A 12,992-nucleotide genomic window follows, 5' to 3' on the forward strand; every position below is an offset into this window, starting at 1 on the left:
CGTCTTAAAGAAGAAGCTATTCCTCCTTTCAACACCTTGTACTCCATATCCCACCCCGAATTAGAAGCTTTGAAAAAATGGTTGAAAGAGAATCTTAGAAAAGAATTCATCCGGCCGAACTCTTCCCCTACCGCTTCCCCTATTCTGTTTATCAAGAAGGCTAATAGAGGCCTCCGGTTTTGTATAGATTACCACACTCTGAACAACCTTTCAATCAAGGATCGATACCCTTTGCCGTTAACAAAGGAATCTCTAAACAACCTAAAAGGAATAAAGTATTTCAGTAAAATTGATATCATCTCTGCCTTCAACAATATAAGAGTGAAAGAAGGGCAGGAGTATCTGACCGCATTCCATACCCGATTTGGACTGTTTGAATCCCTGGTTATGCCGTTCAGGCTGACAGGAGTACCCGTAACCTTTCAGAGGTTTATTAACGATTCCCTGCAAGGATACTTGGATATATTTTGCACCGCTTACCTGGATGACATTCTGATATACAGCCGAACCCGAAAGGAACACATCTGTTATATCCAGAAGGTTCTGTAAGCATTGCGGGAAGCCGGTTTGTTCACTAAATTCGAAAAGTGCAAATTCCTGAAATCCGAAATCAAGTTCCTAAGCCTTATTGTAGAAAGGAATAATATCCAAATAGATCCAAAGAAATCAGAACCATCATGAATTGGAAACCGCCTGCTACTGTAACTGACGTCTAAGTTGTTCATCGGGTTTGCGAACTTTTATCAACGATTTATTAGAGATTTCTCGAAGATTATCAGCCCGATAGTAAACCTGACCAGAAAGAATGTCCCGTTCCTGTGGAGCCCTGCCTGTCAAAAAGCATTCGACCGATTGAAGCGAGCATTCATCGAAGCCCCTGTCCTGGCTTCCTTCGATTGGGAAAAGGAAGTCATTTTAGAAACTGATGCCTCCGACTATGTATCTACTGGAGTACTCTTCTAATACGATGATGAGGGAGTACTGAGACCTGTTGCGTTTTTCTCTAAAAAATATTCAGCAATTGAATATAACTACGAGATTTATGACAAAGAACTGTTAGCTATCATTCACTATTTCAAAGAATGGTGCCCAAAGCTGGAAGACGCTGTCTCCCCAATTCAAATTATCACCAACCACCGAAATCTGAAGTATTTCACCACTACAAAGCTACTAAACCGTCGTCAAGCCTGCTGATCCGAATTTCTGTTTCGATTTAATTTCCGAATCATCTATCGCTCTGGAAAGCTAGATGCCAAATCCGATATGCTAACCAGGAGGTCAGAAGATCTCCCTAAGGAAGGGGATGAACGCCTTCTGCACCAAAGCCATACTATCCTGAAACAAGAAAACCTGGATCCCGATCTGTTTCCCGTTGTTGTTACTCTAATCGAACCCAAGATTACCAAGAAAGTACGCTTCGCTATAACCACCCACAGCCAGAGAAACCCCGATCCTATCGATACCACCGACCATTTAGATTCTGATGATATTGTAACTTTGCTAGAAAATAGCAAAGTTATAGAACCTACAATTCCACTTGCTATATCTGTACCCGACTCTGCAATACAACTAGAAGATTTAGAAACCCTTCTAAACCTTCCTGCCAATCTGTTTACCCTGTTCCACGAAGGCTATCAAGCCAACCCTGTACTCGAATCTGTCCTGAAATCCCTACAAGAGGGATCCCCGAAATACCCGAAAATCACTCTTACTGAATGTATCAAAAACAACAACCTACTGTATTACTGAGGGAAACTATATATTCCCAATCACAACCCCCTGAAAACCTATCTGCTCCGCTTGTACTACGAATCGCCCGTCGCCGGTTACCCGCACCGTACCCGAACCTTCGAATTACTGTCCCGAAACTACTACTGGCCTGGATACTACGATTATGTTACGCAGTGGGTCCGTAACTGCCATAGTTGCCACCGCGCTGCCCCGAATCGTAGAGGCCAGGAGGGAGTTCTCCGCCCGCTCCCGATCCCGTAGAGAGCTTGGCAAGATATCTCGATAGATTTCATTACACACTTGCCCGAAAGTACCGGTTTCGATACTATTATGGTAGTAATCGACCGATTGACAAAAATGAAACATTTCTTACCCTGCTATGATACCTGCAACTCCGAAGAGATCGCCTGCCTGTTCCGGAAAAATATCTGGAAGCTCCATGGCTTACCCTTGTCCATTATATCTGATCGTGGAGCTCAATTTGTCTCTGAATTCTGGAAACATATCTGCAAGCGCTTGGGCATAGCCGCTAAGCTCTCAACCGCTTACCATCCCGAAACTGATGGACAAACCGAGAGGGCTAATGTGATACTAGAGCAGTACCTCCAATCGTACATAGTATATCTATAGGATGATTGGGCAGAGTGGCTTTCACTTGCCGAATTCTTTATCAACAACGCCTGGTCCGAAAGTACCCGGATGATTTCATTCTTCTCGAACTACGGGTTCCATTTCCGCCTAGGCTTCAAGCCCGCACCGTTCTAGAATAATCGTTCTGTCGTGCAAAACGCTGAAGAATTTGTTATTAAAATGGAAACCATCTTCTCACACTTACAAATCGAACTGATTGCTAGTTAAGCTCGATATTCGAAGAATGCCAACGCCCATTGTTCCCCTACCCGTAGATACCTGCCCGGTGACCTGGTTTGACTGAACGCTAGAAATATCAAGATCCTGTGTCTACAAAAGAAGCTCGATTAGAAGAACCTTGGGCCCTTTAAAATCTTGAATCCGGTAGGCCCTTATGCCTATAAACTGGAGCTCCCAGCCTCGATGAAGATTCATTCTGTTTTTCATGTCAATCTGCTATATCCTGCATACAATGATCCTGTTCCTGGGCAGCGTAATCCGCCACCATCTCCTATAGAAGTAGATGGCCTCGAGCGTTTTGAGGTTGCCGAAATCCTGAACTTCTGTTGGGAAAGAAGAGGTCGTGGAGGACCTCGCCTGAAATACACTGTCCATTGGGTCGGCTACGATACGCCGACCGAAGAACCTGCGAGCTATCTGGAAGACGTACAAGAACTGATCCGCAACTTCCACCGTAGATACCCTGACAAACCCGGTTCCGCTTGACCGGGCCCCGCCTGCCTGTAGATTGTAAACCGTGACGTGCCGCCTCGACGGAGCTCGACCCTTAGGAGGGGGGGTAATGTCACGGTGTGAGCTCACATGATATGCTAGTCCTATCGGAGAGGACCGAAAGGAGCGCTCACACCGGAGCGCAAGCGAGCTAGGGCCCGATCGGGCTAGCTCGCTGTGAAAATTCCGTATATCTTCAACTCAGAAGATCCTGTATTGTAGCTCTTTGAGCTACGTCTTAATCCTCAATCTGAACCTATTACCCGAATCAGTATAACTTTGCCAGATTAGGGTAAAGTTACTAGAACCCTATCCCGCCCGCCTGCCCCCGTGATATCTAGTAAATAATATTAGTATTGCTATGTTTGTTTATGAGGTATATAATATAGTTGATTTGTGATGATAGATTAATATTATTAACAAAGGATGTGTTGGTAAAGACGATTAAGTTGATAGAATCTATGTCGAGAGGTATAAATGTAAATCCTCTTTTTGGGTTGTTTATTTGTTATTTAATAACTTTATTAAGCTTAACAACATCTTCCTTCTTCAAATCTATTATCTGGGTAGCAATAGAAAAATGGTATGATGCTTTTGATTGATATATGGTTGCAATATATGTATCTCTTGTGTGTTGAGCGATATATTGATTTTTCAAAATAACATTCTTTCGAACTTTTTTTTTTGTTTTGTGTATATCGACGTTTCCCGGTGTGATTATTCTGAGATTATTGCATTATCTTTCTTGATTTAAATAAATCCTATTATCCTTGAGAGTGATCAAACTATTATTAAACTTGAGTGGGTGGTTCTCGGTGAGCTACTCTCTGTTTTTAGTTATAAAACTAGCCTCCTTCAACTTCTCTTGTTTTAAGTGTGCGAATCTTTTGTTTGTAATTATGAGAGTATCATCGGTTTGAAGTTTTTACAATACTGATACAATCAGTTGAATAGAGTAAATAAGGGTTATATATGAATTGTGTTATATTTAGCCTATCCTTATGGTGGTTATAATAAATTCCAAATTAGTGGTTTTCTGTCTCTGGGATATTATATAAGAACTTGATGATATAAAGTATATATCCATTATCAAGTTCGATCTCTATTGGTGCTTTTATATAAATGGGTTTGCTTAAAGTCGTGGTTGACTGGGTATATGTTTGTGTAATATTCTGTAAATAAACTTGAATATGCTTGTTTGATGCTTGCCAAATAGTGGCAAGTGCAAATATAATTATGTTGGCTAACACATTAAATAATCAGTAATTGCGTCAAAATAATGGTTTTGCCTGCATCTTGGTATGCCTGAATCACTAGTCGTGATTTTGTGTATGCTTTATTAGTGCCTTTTTCTTTTATTTTGTTAACAAATCGTGATTTAAATAGTTGTGTTCTGGGTAGTATGCTAACTTTTGAAACGATTTTAAAGACTTTATTTTTTATTAGTCTGTCAACTTCCTTGTGTTATAATTCCTTATATTGTGTAGGTGTATTATCTTACAAGAATATAGTTAGTTGTGGTGGTGGTAGTTTAATATCGATATCCATCAAATTGATTATATTAGTCAAGTTACTTTTCATGTGACGATATAGTTGTATATTTGGTTGTATCGCTGGTGGTGGTGTTTACGGTCGTGGTGTCTTTATTTGTGATGTATCAATTATTATAATATCACCATCATCATCACTATTCGTATCATTATTGTTATTCAATTCGATTTCTTTAGACTCTTTATAAAAAGATCATACAAACATAAATCGAAATTTAGTCGGTCCACTGGTGAGTTTTTACTTCATATGTTTCCCCATCCGTTCTAATTAGAGTGTGTGATCTAGTTTATTTACTTGACGTATTGTTACCTTTTCCTTCTCTCTATATTAAAACTTGTGAATTAAGTGGTAGAGTAAGGATTGATATCATAGATAATCCATTTCTCAATCTGAGCGTTTCTGTAATCTGTTTCTTAGCTTGTATATAACATACTTCTGCTATAGCTTTCTTTGTAGCTTTCGCACATTAAATAATTATCGGAATTGGTGGGTTAATATCATTCAATCTAGGGTATGTCCTATAAACTAGTAGTGTGGGAATAAGCTTATTCGGTTCGGCTGTATCATTTACAGCTTTCACTGCTATTTGCAGAATCATTACTTTCATCAAATTGTTATCTTCAAGCTTTTTAATCAAGATCTCGTATACACGGTATAGGGGGTAATAATATCTCTCCATTATACCTATAGAGTTGTATACTTCAACTGATACACTCTTAATAGTAATTGATATAGATTTTGTATTTTGAACGAACTCTTTATTTATAAAATTCTTCTTGTATTATAAATAATGTAATCTGGTGGTCCTACATATACATCAATTCAGTACTCTCGAAAAGTATCGAATGTATACTTAACTGAAACATTTTTAAGAAATCGAACTACTTGATAACGTGTTGCTTTGTCGACAATATATAGAACTAGTTCGCTTGTAATGTATATAACATTGACGTATATAGTATAATTAAATTCAATATTTTTTGGTAAAATGAATTTGAAATGTTTGGGTGATTTGTTATACATTTAATAATGCTTGTAATATTTAATAAGATATTTTATAACATTATTACTCTTATTGTAGCCTGTACATTATAGTATACTATAAAAGCGTTGTATAGATGGATAACCGAATTGTTGATATAAACACTGTAGCTCAATAATCATTAAATAACAATCATTCTAACAAATAGATTTTTGAATAAACTAATCTATATTTACCTTTTATATCAAAAATGCATGCCCACATCTCCTAATGATAGAATATTGACCAATTGGATTAATAAATTTGTTGGTAATATTGTTATAGAATACTTTAAGCTAATCCATATCCTCTATCACGGGGCAGGCGGGCGGGATAGGGTTCTAATAACTTTGCCCTAATCTGGCAAGGTTATACTGATTCAGGTGATAGATTCAGATTGAGGATTAAGATGTAGCTCAAAGAGCTATGATACAGGATCTTCCAAGTTGAAGATATACAGGATTTTGCTAAGCGAGCTAGCCTAATCGAGCCCTAGCTCACTTGCACTCCGGCGTGAGCGCCCAATTCGGTTCCCTCCAAAAGGACCAATATGTTATGTAATCTCATACCGTAACATTATCCCCTTCCTAAAAGCCGAGCTCCATTAAGGCAAAGATATTATAATTCGATTTTCCGGAGGCGGGTAGTATTCGATCAAGCGGGTTCTGGTTTATCAGGGTATCTTTAATAGAAATTGCAAATCAGTTTTTATACATCTTCCAGGTAGCTTGCAGGTTCCTCGATTGATATATTGTAGCTGATTCAATGGATAGTGTATTTCAAGCAAAGTCCTCCACAACCTCTTCTTTCCCAACGGGAGTTCAGGATTTCGGCAACCTCAAAACACTCAAGGCCGTTTACTTTTATAGAAAATGATGGTGGATTACACTACCCAGGAATAAAATTATCGTGTACAGGATATAGCAGGTTGATATAGAAAACAGGGTGAATCTTTATTGAGGCTGGGAGTTTCAGTTTATAGGCATAAGGACCTATCGGGTTCAGGATTTTGAAGGGCCCGAGGTTCTTCCAATCAAGCTTTTTTCTGTGGGTGCAGGGTCTTGATGTTTCTGGCATTCAGCCAGATCAGGTTATCGGGCAGGTATCTATGAGCAGAGGAACAGCAGGCATCGGCATTCTTCGAGTATCGGGCTTGACTAACAATTAATTCGGTTTATAGGTGTAAGGAGATAACTTCCATTTTAGCAACGAATTCTTCGGCATCTCGTACAGCAAAACGGTTATTCTGGAACAATACAGGCTCGAAGCCCAGGCGGGAATGAAACCTGTAGTTCGAGAAGAACGGGGTCATTCGGGTGCTTTCGGACCAGGCATTGTTGATAGAGAATTCGGCGAGTAGAAGCCACTCTGCCTAGTCATCTTGCAGATAGGCTATATACGACCGGAGGTATTGTTCTAGTATCGCATTAGCCCTTTCGGTTTGTCCATCAGTTTTAGGATGGTAAGTAATTGAAAGCTTGGCGGCTATACCTAAACACTTGCAGATATGTTTTCAGAATTTAGAGACGAATTGAGCTCCACAATTAGATATAATGGTTAGGGGTAAACCATAGAGCTTTTAGATATTCTTCCGGAATAGGCAAACGACCTTTTCGAAGTTGCAGGTACTATAATAGGACAAGAAATGTTTCATTTTTATCAATCGATCGACTACTACCATAATAGCATCGAAACCGGTATTTTCAGGCAGGTGCATAATGAAATCTATTGAGATATCTTACCAAGCTCTTTGCAGGATCGGGAGCAGACGAAAAACTCCCTCCTGGCCTTTACAATTCGAGGCAGCGCAATAACAACTATAGCAGTTACGGACCTACTGCGTAATATAATCATAGTATTTAGGCCAGTAATAGTTTCGGGATAGTAATTCAAAAGTTCGGATACGATGCGGATAACCAGCAGCGGGCGATTCGTGGTATAGATGGAGCAGGTAGGTTTTCAGAGGATTATGATCGGGAATATATAGTTTCCCTTGGTAATACAATAGGTTGTTGTTTTCAATACACTCAACAAAAGTGATTTTCGAGTATTTCGGGGATCCCTTTCATAGGGATTTCAGGACAGATTCGGGTATAGGGTCAGCTTGGTAGCCTTCGTGGAATAGGGTAAGCAGATCGACAAGAAGGTTTAAAGGGTTTTCTGAATCCTCTAGTTATATCGCAGGGTTGGGTATAGATATAGTATATAGAATTACAGACTCTATAACTTTGTTATTTTCTGGTAAAGTTATAGTATCGTTGGAATCCAAGTGGTTAATGGTGTCGGTAGGGTTGGGGTTTCTTTGATTATAAATGGTTATAGCGAAGTGTACTTTTTTGGTAATCTTGGATTCGATTAGAGTAATAGTAACAAAAAACAGGTTGGGATCCAGGTTCTCTCGTTTCAGAATAGTATAGTTTTGATATAGAAAGCGTTTATCCCTTTCCTTAAGGAGATCTTCTGACCTCCTAGTCAGCACATCGGGTTTGGCATTTAGCTTTCCGGAGCGATAAGTAATTCAGAAATTAAATCGAAATAGAAATTCAGATTAACAAGCTTGACAGCAATTCAATAGCTTTGTTATAGTAAAGTATTCCAGATTCCTATAATCAGTGATTATTTGAATTGGTAATGCAACACTTTCCAACTCAAAACGCTATTTTTCGAAGCAACAGATAATAACTAGCAGTTCTTTGTTATAAATCTTGTAATTATATTTAACTGCCAAATGTTTTTTAGAGAAGAATACAATAGATCTAAGTATTTCATCATTGTTGTATTGGGAGAGTATTCCGGCGGATATGTAATCGAAGGCATCGGTTTCTATGATCACTTCCTTTTCCCAATCGAAGGAAGCCAGGACAGGTACTTCAATAAACACTCGCTTCAATTAGTTGAACACTTCTTGATAGGCAGAACTCCATAGGAATGGAACATTCTTTCTGATCAGATCTATTATCGGATTAATGATCTTCGAAAAATCTCTAATAAATCATCAGTAAAAGTTCGAAAACCTAATGAATGCTTGGACATCGGTTACGCTAGCAGGCGGTTTCCAATCCACGATTGTTCGGATTTTCTCTGGGTCCATTCGGATATCATCGCTTCCTACAATAAAGCCTAGAAACTTGGTTTCGGATTTCAGGAATTCGCACTTTTCGAATTTAACAAACAAGCCGGCTTCCCTTAATGCTTGCAGAACCTTCTAGACATAACGGACATGTTCCTCTCGAGTTCGGCTGTATATCAAAATATCGTCCAGGTAAGCAATGCAAAATACATCCAGATATCCCTGTAGAGAATTATTGATAAACCTCTGAAAGGTTGCGGGAGCCCCTGTCAGCCCGAACAGCATGATTAAGGATTCGAATAATCCGAATCGGATACGAAACGCAATCAGGTATTCCTGTTCTTCTTTTACTCTTATATTATTGAAGGCAGAGATGATATCGATCTTACTAAAATACTTTATTCCTTTCAGATTGTTTAAAGATTCTTTCATTAATAACAAGAGATATCAATCCTTAACCGACAAGTTGTTCAAAGTACAATAATCTACACAAAACCGGAGACCTCCATCAGCCTTCTTGATAAACAAGATAGGGGAAGCGGCGAGGAAGAGCTTGGCCGGATAAATCCTTTTCTAAGATTCTTTTCCAACTATTCTTTTAGAACTTTTAATTCGGGGTGGAATATAAAGTATAAGGCATCGAAAGGAAGAATAGCTTCTTTTTTGAGATAGATTTCATAATCATACAATCAATAAGGGGGTAGCTTCTCTGTATTCTTTGAGGAGAAGATATCTTTCCAATTTCGGAATTTGAATAATAGATCTTTGGAATTGAATATCTTCTTTTTTTTATTTAGAATATTATTGATTTGTTTGATTGATATCTAGAACATTTTATATTTCCGGCGAGTGTAAGCCGAATAGGCTTTTAGGGAGATTGCAGCTATATCCTTATTCTTTAACCCTTCGGAGCGGGCAGACAGGTGTATAGGTCAGGTTTTTGAAGAAATATCTGGTAAAGCTTTTATATAGAACAGATAGAACGGAGTGTTACAAAATTCATAGCAAAACAAGCTATCGAATTGGAACAAGTTTGTTGTGAAGTCGATATAGAGATTATGTTTCTTAAGCCAAACTATCCCCAGCACAATAGGATAGTAGGCTAGCTCGGTTACATACAAAACAATCTTCTTCTCGATATAATTGTTGATTCTGAGTCCTACTCGGATGTAGAAGGTAATTCAATTATCGGGTAGAGTGTTTCCGTTGAATCCTATGACTTCGAATACTATAGATAATTGATATACTGGTATTTTCTGGGAAGACACCCAATTTCGATTTGCAAAGACAATTCCTTTATATCCGCTATCGACTATATAGTATATCAAAAGGATATCTTTTTCCAAGAATAGGGTGACGGGTAGAATTATCAGATTTACACGATTATTTAGTTTTATCTTCCAAAGAAAGACTATGAGTAGCAACAGCAGATAAGCAGAGGGTACGCGGAGGATCGTCCTGATTGCGGTTTAGATTAGGCATATCCCGTTTCCCGAATTGATTGAGCTGGTCAACAAACGGGGAGGAGAGTAAGGTAGGGAATAGATAAAAACTTGGCCCCTCGGAGGATTGTTCAGTATAGGGCTGGTTCTTGTAGGGCTGGTTATAATAGTAGTAACTCGAAATTGAATAGGACAAGTATTAAAATACGGGCAGTCTCGTATCAGGTAGCTGGCAGAGCTGTAGTGATAGTATTCGCTGCGTTCCCGCCGCGAATCTAGATTCCTAGCAATGTATTCCTTTTTTCCTAAACTCAGATCCATTAGGTCTCCAGGAATAGACTTCGGGCTAGCGAGTCGTAAAGGTAGAGCAGCGATTATTCTCCAGAATGAAGTTTCGGAAGTGATAGGACAAATACAATGAACTTGTTGTTAGTATTGATGGAATCGGTTATCGAGTTGTTATAAATAGTTAGTATATTGACAAAATTTATAGGTTGGAGTGGGATTATACAATAGTATGTCTTATAGTTCACAAGAGATTCCTTGAAATAGAAACAGGGTTAAAGCATTATCAGATATCTCTCCTTTTAGGGTGAATCTTTGGAATTCCATAAAGAAGATGCTAAAATCGAGATGTCTTTGCTTTAATATATATAATTTGTTCTGTGTGTTTTGTATTCGATTAGAATCCCCAAAGACGGTTTCGAGATATTCAAGGAGTGCGGTATAATCAATGAACTGAGGAATCCCACAGGAGATTTTAGGTAATATAAGCTTGTATACCTTTCCAGTAAGTCTTTCAACAGTGTAAGTCAAACAGGCAGAAGTTGTCGGGAATCTATTATTATTTGCATTCAATTTTCCGTGTATCTGTTAAACGAATCTGTATAGATCGGAGCAGATGCCATCAAACTCTTTCGGATTGGGATGCGCTTATTCAATCGAATGGTCGGAGTAGATATAATGGGTTCGGGGATAGAGTTAGCAGGAGTTTTGGGGAATACAGTTTCCAAACGAGTAGGTATAGTAGATGTGGATTCGGTAAGGCGATCGAGTAGATAAATGTTTTGAATAGCAACCTGCTTGTGCAAAGCGGCTTGAATACGTTCGCGGATTAGGGATTCGGAAATTTCGTGTTTGAGTGATTTATTAGTTTCCTCTAGCTCGGTATAATATGCAGATGTCGATTGGAGGTATTGATACCAAATCTAGGGATCCTCCAATACGGAAGCACCAAATTCTGAGAAATCCCCAAACCAACCAGGCGAATGCGGAGCAATCATTGCGAAAGCGATATTTTAATGGATAGGAGTTATGTAGTATCACGGGGCAGACGGGCGAGATAAGGTTCTAATAATTTTGCCCTAATCTGGTAAGGTTATACTGATTCGGGTGATAGGTTCAGATTGAGGATTAAGACATAGCTCAAAAAGCTATGATACAGGATCTTCCAAGTTGAAGATATACAGGATTTTGCTAAGCGAACTAGCCCGATCGGGCCCTAGCTCACTTGCGCTCCAGCGCGAGCGCCCAATTCGGTCCCCTCCGAGGGGACCAATATGTCACGTGATCTCACACCGTGACATCCTCAAATCCTAATAAAAATGGAATATCGATATCTACAATATAAAAAACAATGCATCCAAATGGTGTATCGATACGAAATGAATTTATTGATGTTGCAGTTCTCTTCCCAAAACGTACATTCGCCGCTCCCACTGTTTATAGATTATATATCACTAAGCATACCTGTTGCCATACATAATATTATCCAATCCCAACTATAGATTTATTTGTATAAGCTGTATTGATACATATACCAAAAAACTCCTTGCTTGTATAACTTGTGTAAAAGATATCTATCGCATTTTCTGTCGGTAGAGTAGTTTCAATAGAATCTCTAATCAATATATACAATATTGTATTGACTGATAACTGATTGAATATCTCTTAGCCATTCATAGATTCTGAACTAATGAAAAATGCTTTTTCTTTAGTATTATTAATATCAAGATCTACAAAAAACTATTCCATTTCGGTTTCTGAATCAGATTCTACATCAATAGCTTTTCCCTTGTATTCGATCAATTATTGGTTGTAGTGCTTATTAAACGTGTTGTTATTACTATCCTTAATCTTTTCCCAATATTCATGTTGGTTTTTATTCTGTTTCTTTTGGGAATGCTTTATTGATTGATATCCCTTTTTCTTGTATATCCAGTAATAATTTTATTGATTTGAAGAATTAGATCGTTATTGAAACCTATTGGTATTACCCTTGAAGCTGTTGCTTCTGAAATTACTGCTTCTAAAACCTTTAGAATTATCTGAACTATTCCAATCATTATTACTACAAAATCTTCTATCAATGAATAGTACTGTATCTTTTTTCTTATACAATCTTTCCTATATATTAATGGATTATTGTAGTTGGTTGATTAAACTAAACACCTCCTTTTTAAGATCAAAACAAGTTAGGTTACATATTTCAATATCTTTATATACCAGTATAAGCTTATTGTATAGATATAACATCTACTATATAACGGGATCAAGTCAATACTATAGTATACATAACTGCTTGATCATAATAATAAAATACTTATTAAGTGGCTTGTTTTTATACTCTTTTTTAATCGATTTGAGAATAATATTATTCTATTTAGATAGCATATTGCATTGGTACTCTTTTCCTTTAAAGTTACTTTATATATAAATATAAAGCTCTCTAAATGTAGATAGTAATACTTCATAATTGGCATAAAAGAATTCGAGCATGTTATTCTTTAGTATAATTAAAAATGCTTTATATTGC

Source organism: Botrytis sinoallii (assembly GCF_014898435.1).
Source record: "Botrytis sinoallii strain Bc 23 chromosome Unknown BSIN_001, whole genome shotgun sequence".
Taxonomy (NCBI): Eukaryota; Fungi; Ascomycota; class Leotiomycetes; order Helotiales; family Sclerotiniaceae; genus Botrytis; species Botrytis sinoallii.